Genomic DNA, 13,073 nt, shown 5'->3' with positions numbered 1-13,073 from the left:
CAGAAGTAAGCGCACCCAGCACCAGCGCAGACACTCACACCTCGGGGGGACCTTCGGGACATAGAGTAGTGTTGTCACCTGGTGTTTCACAGCTCACAAGTGAGCCTCAGCAGATTCTGGAGACAGGGACAGCAGTGGAGAGTCCTCGTCGGAGGGCGCAGGACTCTACCAGCTCAGCTCAGCTGCGCTGCATGTCGACCCTCTGCCTCTGGGTCCATCCGCAAGAGAAGAGGTGATGGATCTCCATGCACAGATGCAGGAGTCTCTGGCAGGTTTTGTCTCCAGGGTCGCTGCGAGTGTGGAGCGAATGGAGGAGCCCATAGCGACCATGAGCAGAGCCTTTGTGGAGTCATTGGTGCATGAACGCATCACCATGCAAAGGTTGGCAACCTCCATGGAGGAGATAACTCGCCAGGGTACGGAAAACATGGTGAGTGCTCATAAGAGAATGACATCTCTTGAGGAGCGTTGGCCATCTGTTGAACTGAGAAACCAGATCTTCATGGAAGTCCTTCTGAGTAAGACTGCCAGTGCAGAAACGGGTCCCCATGGCCCCCTAAAGCGCAGCAAGGTGCTCTCAAGCCACTTCCAAGCGCTGGCCACTTCTGGCCTGTGCAGCTTCAGGTGAGTGAGCAGCAGCCTGGTGCTCATCCTGCTGTTCCTGGTTCTGCTGCTGCCGCCTCTGCTGCTGGAGATCCTCTAATGGCAAGAAGGGAAGGAAAAAAAGGCGTCCCATGCTTCTCGTAGATGCCTCCGCTGAGGAAGCGCTGAGTGAGGGTGGCGAGAGGGGCTTCCCAGGAGATCGCATTGGAGAAGTGTGTGAGGCTCCAACCTTCCACAGCTGTGCCTAAGCCTTGAAGAAGTAGCCCCAAACCTGCAACAGCAAGGTCCTTCAACATACTAGTGCTGTCCCTTTAAATCGCAGCTTCTCCGATTGACCTGCAGCTGACAGCAAGCAAGCCGGCAAGCTTCACGCCAGGTCTCATCAGCGGGGTTCCCCGCAGGCGTGTTTGATGTGGGGAAAGCCCCAAAGTCGCAACAGCCCCGGAAAATCTACTTCAACAACGTAATTATTGGTCATTAGTGTGCCGACGATCAGTCCCGTCAGCGGCGGCCGAGACTGAAGCGGGTCGCGGAGAAACGGCGGCCCGAAAGTCGGACGGGGCGGGGAATCAGGCCGGGGGGGGCGTCCCGACCCGCTTTTTCGGCCCCCGGCCGCATGAAAAGTTGCCCAACGGCTGCCAGAAAATTGACCCCAGTGACTTTGGATCTATGGTCCCCAAAGCTCGCCAACACTGGGGTTGTTTTCATGTCATTTCTGGGTCTGTTGTAGACTAATTGACAGAGATTTGATTGCTAATTAGTCAACTGTTCCATTGTCATTATATCATAGAATAGAATCTTACAGCACAGAAGGAGGCCATTTGGCCCATCGTGCCTGTGCCGGTTCTTTGAAAGAGCTATCCAATTAGTTCCACTTCCCTACTCATAATTTAGCTTAAAGTAGTTTTCTGGATTTACCCTTTCCATACTGTTAGCTATACCATGAGGGACTGCAAAATCATTGGGCACCTACTGTATATCAGGCTGCTTGGGATCAACCACAAACATCTTGGCGTATGGTAAACTAGGTAATCAGAGGTTAAGCATTAAGGAAAATGGAAGCATCTCTAGCTTTAAGTTTCGAGCAACACTTGATGATGGTCATAAGGATGGTGCATGGAAAATTGTGGCTACATTAAGTATAAGGAAAATTTAGATCAATTTGAATTACAAATTTGATTCAGTGCTCATCCCTAAACTTTAAATAAAATTTTCAATTTATTATTAATCTAGTCATGCTTTTAGCTGCAGGATCCTACAGTATAATAGAAATGTGTTTTTTTGTTTGTAAAACTACACGGCCTAGAAATTCAGTATAGCCACTTTTGGGGCGGTAAAGTCGGGCGGGCGCTAAAGTTAGCGCCCGCCGGAAAGTGGAGGCCACTTCGCCGATATTCAGTAGCTTTGGCCAAGGAGTTTGGGCGAGCGCTGAAACTGGCGTTGCACCCCTATCTTTAGGCGCTAAGCCGGCGGTGCAGTCTGATAACGCCGAGGCCGGGCGCAGCACAGGTGCGGTCATGTTTTGATTGACAACAGACACCCTGACGCCGGCCAGCTCTTAAAGGGGGAAGGGTCGACTTTGTCTGCTGCCACGCCCTGGATAGTGGAGCCCTGCAGCTAGGCCTGAACACTGCTGTTGGACCCAAATAGCGCCTGAAGCCATGCAGAAGGCCCGTGAACGAGCGCAGCGCTTCTCAGCATGCTTTGAGGGTGCTGCTTAGGGGTTTGGAAAAGAAAAGAGAGATCTTCTGCCCGGACAGTGGCAAGAAGGCTCCCAGGAGGCAGTACAGGAGAGCCTGGAGGCAAATCGCCCAGAGGGTCTCAGCCAACAGCGATGTCCCCAGGACTGGTGACCAATGCCGCAAGAAGTACAACGACCTCACTCGGCTGGTCAAGGTGAGTACCCTTTCCAGTGTCCTCCTCACCCTTGCATGTGCACCTCACATTATGGGCAAAGGGACCTCAAAGGCCGAATGGCCAGCCCTCCTCCAGCAGCTATGGCACTGGCATGATCATCAATAGCACTTTCTGCACTTTACACAATGGCCAAGCTATTCCACCATGGGAGGCAGTGCACACAACAACAGGGCACCACGCTGGCCAAGCTATTCCACCATGGGAGGCAGTGCACACAACAACAGGGCACCACACTGGCCAAGCTATTCCCCCATGGGAGGCAGTGCACACAACAACAGGGCACCACACTGGCCAAGCTATTCCACCATGGGAGGCAGTGCACACAACAACAGGGCACCACACTGTACTTAGAGGCCGTCCTTTCTCTTGCAGGCCAAGCTGGCGCAGAATCTGAAGAGCCGGACTGTCACCGGGGGAGGCCGTGTCCAGTTCCAGGAGCTCAGTGAGCTGGAGGAGCGCGTGGCTCGACTCATGCGTGCCCAGGTGATTGGCCCCGTTGCTATTGGAGATGCCGACCCTGTGCTGGGCCCCAATGGTAAGGACATGACCGTTTGGACCTCTCTCGTTCCCCTTGCACTTCAGATCTACATCCTTTGCCACTGTCCCACCAATGCGCATAATGCCACCACTCATGCCTCCCTCGCTGACGCCCTGTCCTCACTCTAAAGCTACTCTTGTGCCTTCCTGCTTTCAGCTGGTGAGGAGGAGGTCCCTGAAGCTGCGAATGTCAGTCCCTCGGAAGAGGAGGACGACGAGGACCAAGAGGAAGGCGGCACATCGGGGGAACCCTCATCCGCGCCAGGGGATGGCAATGGAGGGGACACGTCTTGCCTGGAGGAGAGCCAGGGGGAAGTGTTGCAGGGGGGTGTAGCTCCTGGGCCCAGTGGCGTCCAGGCACGCGGAAAGGGTCGGGCAGCACGGCTGCCATCTCCCCAGAGGGGGGAAGTGTTGCAGGGGAGGCCAGTTGCTGGGCCCAGTGGCGTCCAGGCACGCGGGAAGGGTCGGGCAGCACGGCTGCCAACTCCCCAGAGGGGGGAAGTGTTGCAGGGGAGGCCAGTTGCTGGGCCCAGTGGCGTCCAGCCACGCGGGAAGGGTCGGCCAGCTCGGCGGCCTTCTCCCCAGAGGGAGAGTCCGGGCTCCAGTCCGGAGACGGTCCTCGCCCAGGAGGTGCGCCTCCTTGATGAAATGTCCGCGGACTCGGAGCGGCGCCACACCGAGTTCATGGGGGTTGTGGGACAGTTGCCTCAGGCCATTGAGTCCCTGGCTCATAGTGTGGCCGATTTCGGGGACTCACAGGCCAGGGGTGTCGACCAACTCGTGGCAGCACAGGACGCGAGTCGAGAGTTCATGAGTGGTGCCGTGCAGACACTGGCTGGTCTGATGCGGGCACAGACCAGGGCAGTACGGGCACTCACTTCTGCCACACTCGCTGTGTCACGGACGCATCGCCAGGGCACCCGCCGCCCTGCTGCAGCACAGCGGTCTGGCCTTCACCAGATTGCTGCGCTTGCTGCAGTGCCAGCCCGGCCGAGTGCCAGTGTCTCTGGCGACCAGCGAGCGCCTGGCATCAGCCAGCTTGCCCCCATTGCTGCAGCCGCCACTGCCACTCCCCCAGCCAAGCTGCGACGAGCTGCTGGAGAGACTGATGCTGCCCAGCCACAGCTGCAGCAGTCAGCAGCCGGCCCCTCCGGGGCCGGACCTCGTCTAGGCCGACCCCCAAGGGCATCTGCCGTCACGCATTGTGCCCCTCAGGAGCCTTCCCCCAGCCTTGCAAAACCCACAGGGCCCAGGTTGAGGCACAGCAGCAGGTCGGGCAGGGGCCGGACAAGCCTGCACAAGGACTCGCCCTCTCGGCACACCAAGTAGAGTGTGGTGCCAACTGTTTTTTTATATGGGGGTGTTTGTGTTCTGTATGGGGGGGTTTGTCTTGGTAAGGCCGAGGATGAAGGCCAATTGGATGGACAAGTTTTGTGATTCCTCCCCAGGTTGTGGGAGTGAGATATGTTTTTGACTGTTTTTTGGGGGTCTTGACTGTTTTTGTGTTTCATGTGGGAAGGGCCCTGAGTTTGTTAAATAAAGCTTTTTATTTATTCAGCTTGTCCATGTGTGATGTTCCAAGTGGTTGTCGCGTTAACCGGCTGAGGGCATGCGGAGCGGCTGCATTCAGGTGCGTTCATTGCCACAAGCCATTCCCTGACAGGGGGCCTAGAAGTGTCGATCAATAAGCCGCCGGCGGACGGCCCTTGGACCTTGTGGCTCCCTCCTGGGCTGGTACTCCTCCTCCTCCTCCTCCTCCGCCTCATGGTCCTCCTGAGGTGGTGGTTGTGGTAAACCACTGTTTGTATTCCACTGTGTACATGCCTGGACATGCCTCGGCTGACTCCTCCCACAAGTCCTAGTATAAAGGTGACTGCTCCCCAGCCCTTTGTATTTCTGGACCGGTCGACCACTCGAGGCAGACCTTCATTCTTTTGTTAATAAAAGCCTTTAGTTACTCTCTTAACTCTCAGTCTTTTATGAGTAATTGATAGCGCATCAATTTTATTAACAAAATTTTTATAATGGAGAAGATCCTCACACCAGCATGCCTGGACTTGGATCATCGGGAGGCGGACTCATCCACTAAGTTTACTCACTGGCTTAAGTGTTTCGAAAAATTCCTGACCGCCTCCGCAGCAATCAAATCGGACGAGGACAAACTGGATGTCCTGACCTCCAAAGTGAACCACCGAGTGTACTCGGTCATCCAAGACGCGACCTCGTATGCGGACGCTATCAAGCTCCTCAAGGACCAGTACACGCGCCCAGTGAACGAAGTGTACGCCAGGCACCTTCTGGGGAGTCGTAAACAACAACCTGGGGAATCGACCGTGGAATACCTTCAGGCACTGTCTGTGCTTGGCCGGGCCTGTGGTTGTAAGGATGTAAAGGCCGCCGTGTACACAGAGGAACTTATCCGGGACGCTTTTGTAGCGGGCCACAGATCCAATTACACCCGACAGCGACTGTTGGAGCAGAGTGACCTCGACCTCAACAAGGCCTCTGAACTCGCACTATCATTGGATGCAGCCTACCGGGGCATGGATGCCTACTCCTCTGCACCGTGGACGCCGCGGGGAATGACAGCCTGGGACACGGTAGGACCACCTCATAGCGCCGTGCCACCCCAGCCACACCCCAGCAACGGCCCAACTACCGCAGCAGTGTCCCAAGGCCAGACAGCAGTGCCCCAAGGCCAGAAATGCTACTTCTGTGGCCAGGCAAAACACCCCAGAGCGCGCTGCCCGGCGAAAAACGCGATCTGCTCGGGCTGCGGGAAGAAGGGACACTACGCTAACGTCTGCAGGGCCAAAGCCACCCCGAACCCCAGCAGCGCCGCGTGTGGGCCATGCGGGCCGCCATCTTGGGCCTCCCCGGCCATGTGCGAACCACCAGTACAGCAGCCATTTTGGACGCCTCCAGCCACATGGGGATCATGGACGCCGCCATCTTGGACGACAGCCGGAACGCAGCAGGCCCCCAACACCGCCTCATCTGATACCCGCAGCGACACACCGACCCCTACGCTGGCATCCGTTACACTGGACCAAGCGAGACCGCACCAGCTGGCCAGTTCCACAATGGACATTAAGGTAAATGGCCACGATACAATCTGCCTTTTTGACTCTGGGAGCACGGAGAGCTTCATCCACCCGGACACGGTGCGGCGTTGCTCTCTTCCAGTCCTGCCTGCGCACCAGCGGATTTCTATGGCCTCCGAGTCCCAGTCGGCGGACATCGGCGGCTACTGCGTAGTGACACTCGTAGTAGACGGGACCGTGTACGATCATTTTAAACTTCTGGTCCTGCCCGACCTCTGCGCTGCCGTCCTGCTGGGGTTAGATTTTCAGTGCCACCTTAAAAGTGTTACGATGGCGTACGGTGGACCCCTACCCCCACTCACAGTCCGCAGCCAGCAGCTCCCAAATTGCCCGCCGTGCACCAGGTGCAACCTCTCCACACTCAGAGTCACCCCCCCCCCCCACTGTTTGCTAACCTCACCCCCGACTGTAAGCCCATCGCCACAAAGAGCAAGCGATACAGTGCCGGGGACAGGGTTTTCATTAAAACCGAAGTGGAGCGGCTCCTGAAGGAAGGGATTATTGAGGGCAGCACCAGCCCCTGGCGAGCCCAGGTTGTGGTCGTTAAGACCGGCGAGAAGCAGCGCCTGGTCATCGACTACAGCCAGACAATAAATCGCTACACCCTGCTGGACGCCTACCCACTCCCCCGCATAGCTGATATGGTCAACCAGATCGCGCAGTACCGCGTCTTCTCGACCATTGACCTGAAATCAGCGTACCACCAGCTCCCTATCCGCCCTGAGGACCGCCAGTATACTGCCTTCGAGGCAAACGGCCGCCTCTACCACTTCCTTAGGGTTCCCTTTGGCGTCACCAACGGGGTCTCCGTCTTCCAAAGGGAGATGGACCGGATGGTAGATCAAAATGCGTTGCAGGCCACTTTCCCATATCTGGACAATGTGACCATCTGCGGCTGTGACTTGCAGGACCATGACGCAAACCTCGAAAAATTCCTCCGCACCGCCCAACTCCTGAACCTGACATATAACAAGGAGAAGTGCATATTCCGCACAAACCGCCTCGCCATCCTTGGCTGTGTTGTGGAACACGGAGTCATCGGCCCCGACCCCGACCGGATGCGTCCCCTTATGGAACTCCCACTGCCCCACTGCCTCAAGGCCCTGAAGAGGTGCCTAGGGTTTTTCTCCTATTATGCCCAGTGGGTCCCCTACTATGCGGACAAGGCCCATCCGCTGATCAAGTCCACCTCTTTTCCCTTGACGGCAGAGGCCCGCTTAGCCTTCCACCGTATCAAAGAAGACATTGCCAAAGCCACCATGCACGCAGTGGACGAATCCATCCCCTTCCAGGTGGAAAGCGACGCGTCCGACTTTGCCCTGGCCGCTACCCTCAATCAGGCGGGGAGACCTGTGGCCTTCTTTTCACGAACCCTCCAAGGCTCGGAGACCAGACACTCCGCTGTTGAGAAGGAGGCCCAGGCGATTGTGGAGGCTGTGCGTCATTGGAGGCACTACCTGGCCGGAAAACGATTCACCCTGCTCACTGACCAACGTTCAGTTGCTTTCATGTTTAACAACAAGCAGAGGGGCAAAATCAAAAACGACAAGATCTTGAGGTGGAGAATCGAACTTTCCACCTACAATTACGAGATCTTGTACCGGCCCGGGAAGCTCAATGAACCCCCGGATGCGCTATCGCGTGGCACCTGCGCCAGCGCGCAGATCGATAGACTGCGGGCCCTCCACAATGACCTCTGCCACCCGGGGGTCACCAGGTTCTTCCACTTCATCAAGGCCCGCAACCTGCCTTACTCTATTGAGGAGGTCAGGACCATGACCAGGAACTGCCAAGTCTGCGCTGAGTGCAAACCGCACTTTTATAGACCAGACAGGGCCCACCTGATAAAAGCCACTCGCCCCTTCGAGCGCCTGAGCGTTGATTTTAAAGGGCCTCTCCCCTCCTCCGACCGCAATGTGTACTTCCTCAATATTATTGATGAGTACTCCCGTTTCCCGTTCGCCATCACCTGCCCGGACATGACCAGTGCCACGGTCATTAAATGTCTGAATGACCTCTTCACCCTGTTCGGTTTCCCCAGCTATATCCATAGCGACCGGGGCTCATCGTTTATGAGCGACGAACTCCGTCAGTACCTGCTAACTAGGGGTATTGCCACAAGCAGGACCACCAGTTACAACCCCGGGGGAACGGACAGGTGGAAAGAGAAAATGCGACAGTTTGGAAGGCCGCCCTGCTAGCCTTAAAGTCTAGGGGCCTTCCAACCTCCCGCTGGCAGGATGTGCTCCCCGATGCGCTCCACTCTATTCGGTCACTGCTCTGCACTGCCACTAACGCCACCCCTCATGAGAAAATGTTTGTCTTCCCAAGGAAGTCCACATCGGGGACATCGCTACCGCCATGGCTGACGTCCCCAGGGCCGGTCCTACTGAGAAGGCACGTGAGGACCCATAAAACGGACCCCCTGGTCGAGAGGGTCGACCTCCTCCACGCCAACCCCCAGTATGCTTACATTGCATACCCGGACGGGCGGGAGGACACAGTCTCCATAAGAGACCTTGCACCCTCGGGGGCCGCAGTAACCCACTACTCACTACCACCCCCCCCCACGATCCGATATCCAGCCCCAGCAGACGGCAGGCCTGGGCCCCGCGACCCGCTCGACATCTACGAGGACGACACGCCTGTGCCATAGCCCACGCAGGACTCGACGCCGGAAGCTCCACTACCCCTGCCGTCGCCACGCCGATCACAGCGGCAGACAAGACCTCCGGAGAGACTCCAATACACTAACTTTTAATACACTTCACCCCGCCGGACTCAATTTTAAACAAGGGGTGAATGTGGTAAACCACTGTTTGTATTCCACTGTGTACATGCCTGGACATGCCTCGGCTGACTCCTCCCACAAGTCCTAGTATAAAGGTGACTGCTCCCCAGCCCTTTGTATTTCTGGACCGGTCGACCACTCGAGGCAGACCTTCATTCTTTTGTTAATAAAAGCCTTTAGTTACTCTCTTAACTCTGTCTTTTATGAGTAATTGATAGCGCATCAGTGGTCCAACGTGAGGTGGCAGTGCCCGAGTCCTGCGGATAGCCAGGTTGTGCAGCATGCAGCAAACGACGACGAACTGGGAGACTCTATCCGGCGAATACTGGAGAGATCCGCCGGAACGATCCAGGCAGCGGAACCGTTGCTTGAGGACGCCAATCGTTTGCTCTATGATGTTCCTTGTGGCTTGATGGCTTTCGTTGTATGCCTCCTCAGCAGGGGTCCTGGGCGCGCGGAGCGGGGTCATGAGCCATGTACACAAAGGGTAGCCCTTCTCCCCGATAAGCCATCCCCTTGGTGGAGGCTGTGCCTCGAACATGTCAGCCACAGTAGTCTGGCGCAGGATAAATGCATCGTGGCTGCTTCCTGGAAAGCGGGCATTGACAGCTAGGATGCGCTGCCTGTGGTCACACACCAGCTGTACATTGAGGGAATGGTAGCCCTTCCGGTTGCGGTCATCCTCGGCATTGTCGATAGGTGCCCGCATAGCCACATGCGTGCAGTCAATGGCGCCCTGCACCATGGGGAAGTCGGCGATCCTGGCAAATCCGACTGCACGCTGCTCCTGCCTCTCTAGGGTCATGGGGAAGGAGATGAATTGGTGTCTCCTCGCGAAAAGGGCATCGGTGACCTGCCGGATGCAGCGATGCACGGCGAGCTGGGAGATGTTCGCTATGTCCCCAGCAGCGGCTTGGAAGGAGCCGCTTGCATAAAAGTTCAGAGCCACCGTGACCTTCACTTCCACCGACAGAGACGTCCTGCACATCAGCTGTGGACGCAGATCTCTGCAACCACCTCCCTTCTGAAGCGCAGCCTCTTAACACACTGCGTGGCAGTCATGGTGAGATAGGACACCTGCTGCCGGTATTCCCTGAGTGGGTAAGGCCTACGTTGCCGACGCCTGATGGCCCCTCTGCGTCTAGGCATGGCTGCCCCTCTCACACAGCGTCTGCGAGCCCTTCGCACATAATGCTGGAACTGAGGGTTGCAACCCCATGCAGCCCCCATAATATACTTGCAAACAGTGAAATCACAATGAGTCAAATTTCCAAGCTCTGGCCAGAAGCCAAAAATACCTCTCCTATGTTGTCCCAAATCAGTCAGGTCAGTTCCTTGGTCTCTGTCCAGAAATCCAAAGCACTAAAGTCATTGCAGCAAAATGGCTGGCCTTTATAGTTCAGTGTAAGTGCCCTTTAATTTGCGCTCCCCGAGGCCCGCAGGGCCTCTGCTGCATTCCACTTCACAGTTCTTAACAGCGCCACGCCCACATTGGGCGGGCGCCACTGAAGTTCCGGTTTGGGGCGCACAAACAGCGTTGCACGACGAAATGACGTCATAAGCTGCGCGCGCAGCTGAGCGGGCGCAAACACTTTGCGCCGGCGCTAAATGTCAACTGAAGTTGGGCGTAGGCGCAGAACGGTCTGCGCCCGGGCGCTATGTGCCTAGCGCTCGAAATGAACCCCTCTTATGGCCCTAACGGTTGGCGAACGCAACTGAATTTCTAGGCCCATGTTCTTTTATCAAAATTTCTTTGCACTAATACAAATATTTTTTTCTATTTCTTTATAATGCTGAATATTACAAAATAGCACTAAAAATGCATGTTTACTTCTCATTTCTTCATTACCAGTATTAAACACATGTTTTGTAATATGTCTTGCAAGTTTTGCCATAGTCCTCGTGTATTTTTATGACACAGATATTGGGACTAGTTGAAAGTGACACCTTCTGACCTTTTTTAAAAGAGTTGATCTGTACTACAACCACATGTGGATACACTAACCAATCGCTGTGAGTTCAGTGACGTTTTACATGCAACCTTTGCAGTTTTCCATTGCTATACTTAGGGCAGTCAGATCCTAAAGAGAAAAAGAACATTTTGTTGCTGTATGCTATATTAGACAAAGTACTTCATGTGCCAAGAAATGCTGTTTGGTTATGTTTGCCTAATGAACTGTTGCCTAGTAGCTGTCCACACTGTGGAAAGAAGATTAAAATGAAAGAGATATATAGTTATCATATCAAAAGCCATCATCTGAGTTTTTCAAAGTAGCGGGTTCCTTTACATATATAAATAGATTGATTCTAGGAGAAGAGGTTCAGTGTGTTCTGATGCTGTTAGCTTCAGAAACTAGATACATAGAAACTATGCAAGAGCATCTACATGAATGGATAAGGCTTTAACATTAATCTCACCTTTAGAGACTGAGTCAGCTTTCTCAGCAAGCTGAAATACATCTTACACTTTCCTAGAATAGTCCAGCAGGTTTCAACCAGTGCCTTTTTCTCCATTACAAATATACCACATATGGATCAAACGGCACATGAATTAGGAGACAGTGGTAGACCTTGCCCCCTTGTCCACAAATCCTGATTCCTCCCTCAAATTATTACTAGATCCTAAGATCCCATTCTAACAGTGCAAGACTCCAGTCTTCCTACCCAGTGGCCCCACACTAATAATTCCTTAATAACATTACTTTGGCATAACAACCCTGTTCTTATAAAATATCCAACTCACACTGAACAAAACAGCAGGAGATCTCAATATAAAATGTTAAAAATATTATACATGGTGTACAATTCTTGTAAATGTTACACTTTCTTCCTGTAGCACTTTTCCTGGCCGATTATTATAAAACAAGGTGCCCTCAGTGAGCAAAGCCATGGGAGACCTGCTGGTTAAACAATGAAGAGATAATTGAAAGCAGGTTCTTCATCTTTTTCTTTGATGATGATAGCAAAACGGTGAAGATCAAATCCTGTTTAATGTTAATTTTTTGCTTGTCAATGAAAGTTGATAATAAATAGGATTCCTCTGTATTCCAAGTCCTGATTTTGTAATTGCCCCTCCTTTTTTTAACCCCCGTCGGGTCCTATCCTTAATATGCATCATTGTGACCAAAGAAAGGTGATCTTCTTCCAGGCCTTTCTGACGGCTACTCTTGAGTTGACTGTCAAATTTTTACTTCCAGGTGGGAATGTGCCTACTCAATACCAACTTTGACAATATAGCTTAGATTGAAAACTCTTTGGGCTGGATTTTATCAATGGGGGTGTGTAGGAGGCGGGACTACAACTTTTGGGGTTGTAGTCCCGCCTCGAACATTGAGTTGTGGCCAACCCACGTGATTTTTACTTGATTGACCTTGTTGAGCCCGCCCAGCGGGCTCAGCAGACCAATTAATGGCCACCCGGCAACAGGTGACGTCACAGATTGACATTTCATCTGTCAAGAGCTTTTGACAGATGAAATATCAGCGTTTGACAGCTCTTTGAAGCTGTCAAACACTGACAATCTGTACTCTAAGTTAATTCCTTCCTCTCAGGATGATTTAGAGATCTCTCCAGAACAGAAAGCAGAATGCTGCAGATTTTGACAGCTCGCGGCCATTCTGCTTTCTGTGCCGGTGAGATGAGGGACTCCCGAGACCTGAAGGAAGGAAGGCTACAATAGTAAGAAAAGGTAAGTAAAATTTATTTAAACATTTTACACACACCAAACACACTTACCTCTGCACTCATGCACCAACACTCACCTGAACACCGGACATCTCGAACCCTCCAAGTCCTTCAGCCCGATGGTCCGCCTCGCTAACTTGGCGTGGTTTGGAGCCGTCGGGAAGCCCACACTTCAGGGATAAAAATAGGGATTAGGCTAAAAACTGCCTGTTAACTACCTGTTAACAAGCAATTAATTGGCACTAATCCCCTTCCCGCCTCGGGGAGGCGGCTCCCAGCACAGGTTGGGTACCTGCCTCCTGTGAAACGGGCTTGGGGGCGGGATGGGTTCATGCCCCCCGATTTCACGATTTTAACCCCCCACACGCCTCCAGTCCCGCCTCAACGGCCCAATGAAATTTGAGCCCTTTGTGTGGGGACTGAATTCACCAGATTTT

At 53.8% G+C, this 13,073-nt stretch overlaps 2 protein-coding genes across 12 annotated transcripts in view; one reads left to right on the top strand and one right to left on the bottom strand.

Moving 5' to 3' along the window:
- cmss1 (cms1 ribosomal small subunit homolog) overlaps nucleotides 1-13,073 on the top strand; it is a 394,620-nt gene that overhangs the window by 327,668 nt on the left and 53,879 nt on the right. The gene's annotated exons all lie outside the window — the stretch shown is intronic.
- The window catches only part of filip1l (filamin A interacting protein 1-like), a 279,316-nt gene that overhangs the window by 259,307 nt on the left and 6,936 nt on the right, over nucleotides 1-13,073 (bottom strand). The window lies entirely within an intron of this gene.

Source organism: Somniosus microcephalus, chromosome 14 (genome assembly GCF_052327205.1).
Source record: "Somniosus microcephalus isolate GS21.2 chromosome 14, FLI_Smic_1.0, whole genome shotgun sequence".
Classification (NCBI taxonomy): Eukaryota; Metazoa; Chordata; class Chondrichthyes; order Squaliformes; family Somniosidae; genus Somniosus; species Somniosus microcephalus.
Note: the sequence above shows the minus strand (reverse complement) of the source record. Positions and strands in the feature narration are given on the sequence as shown.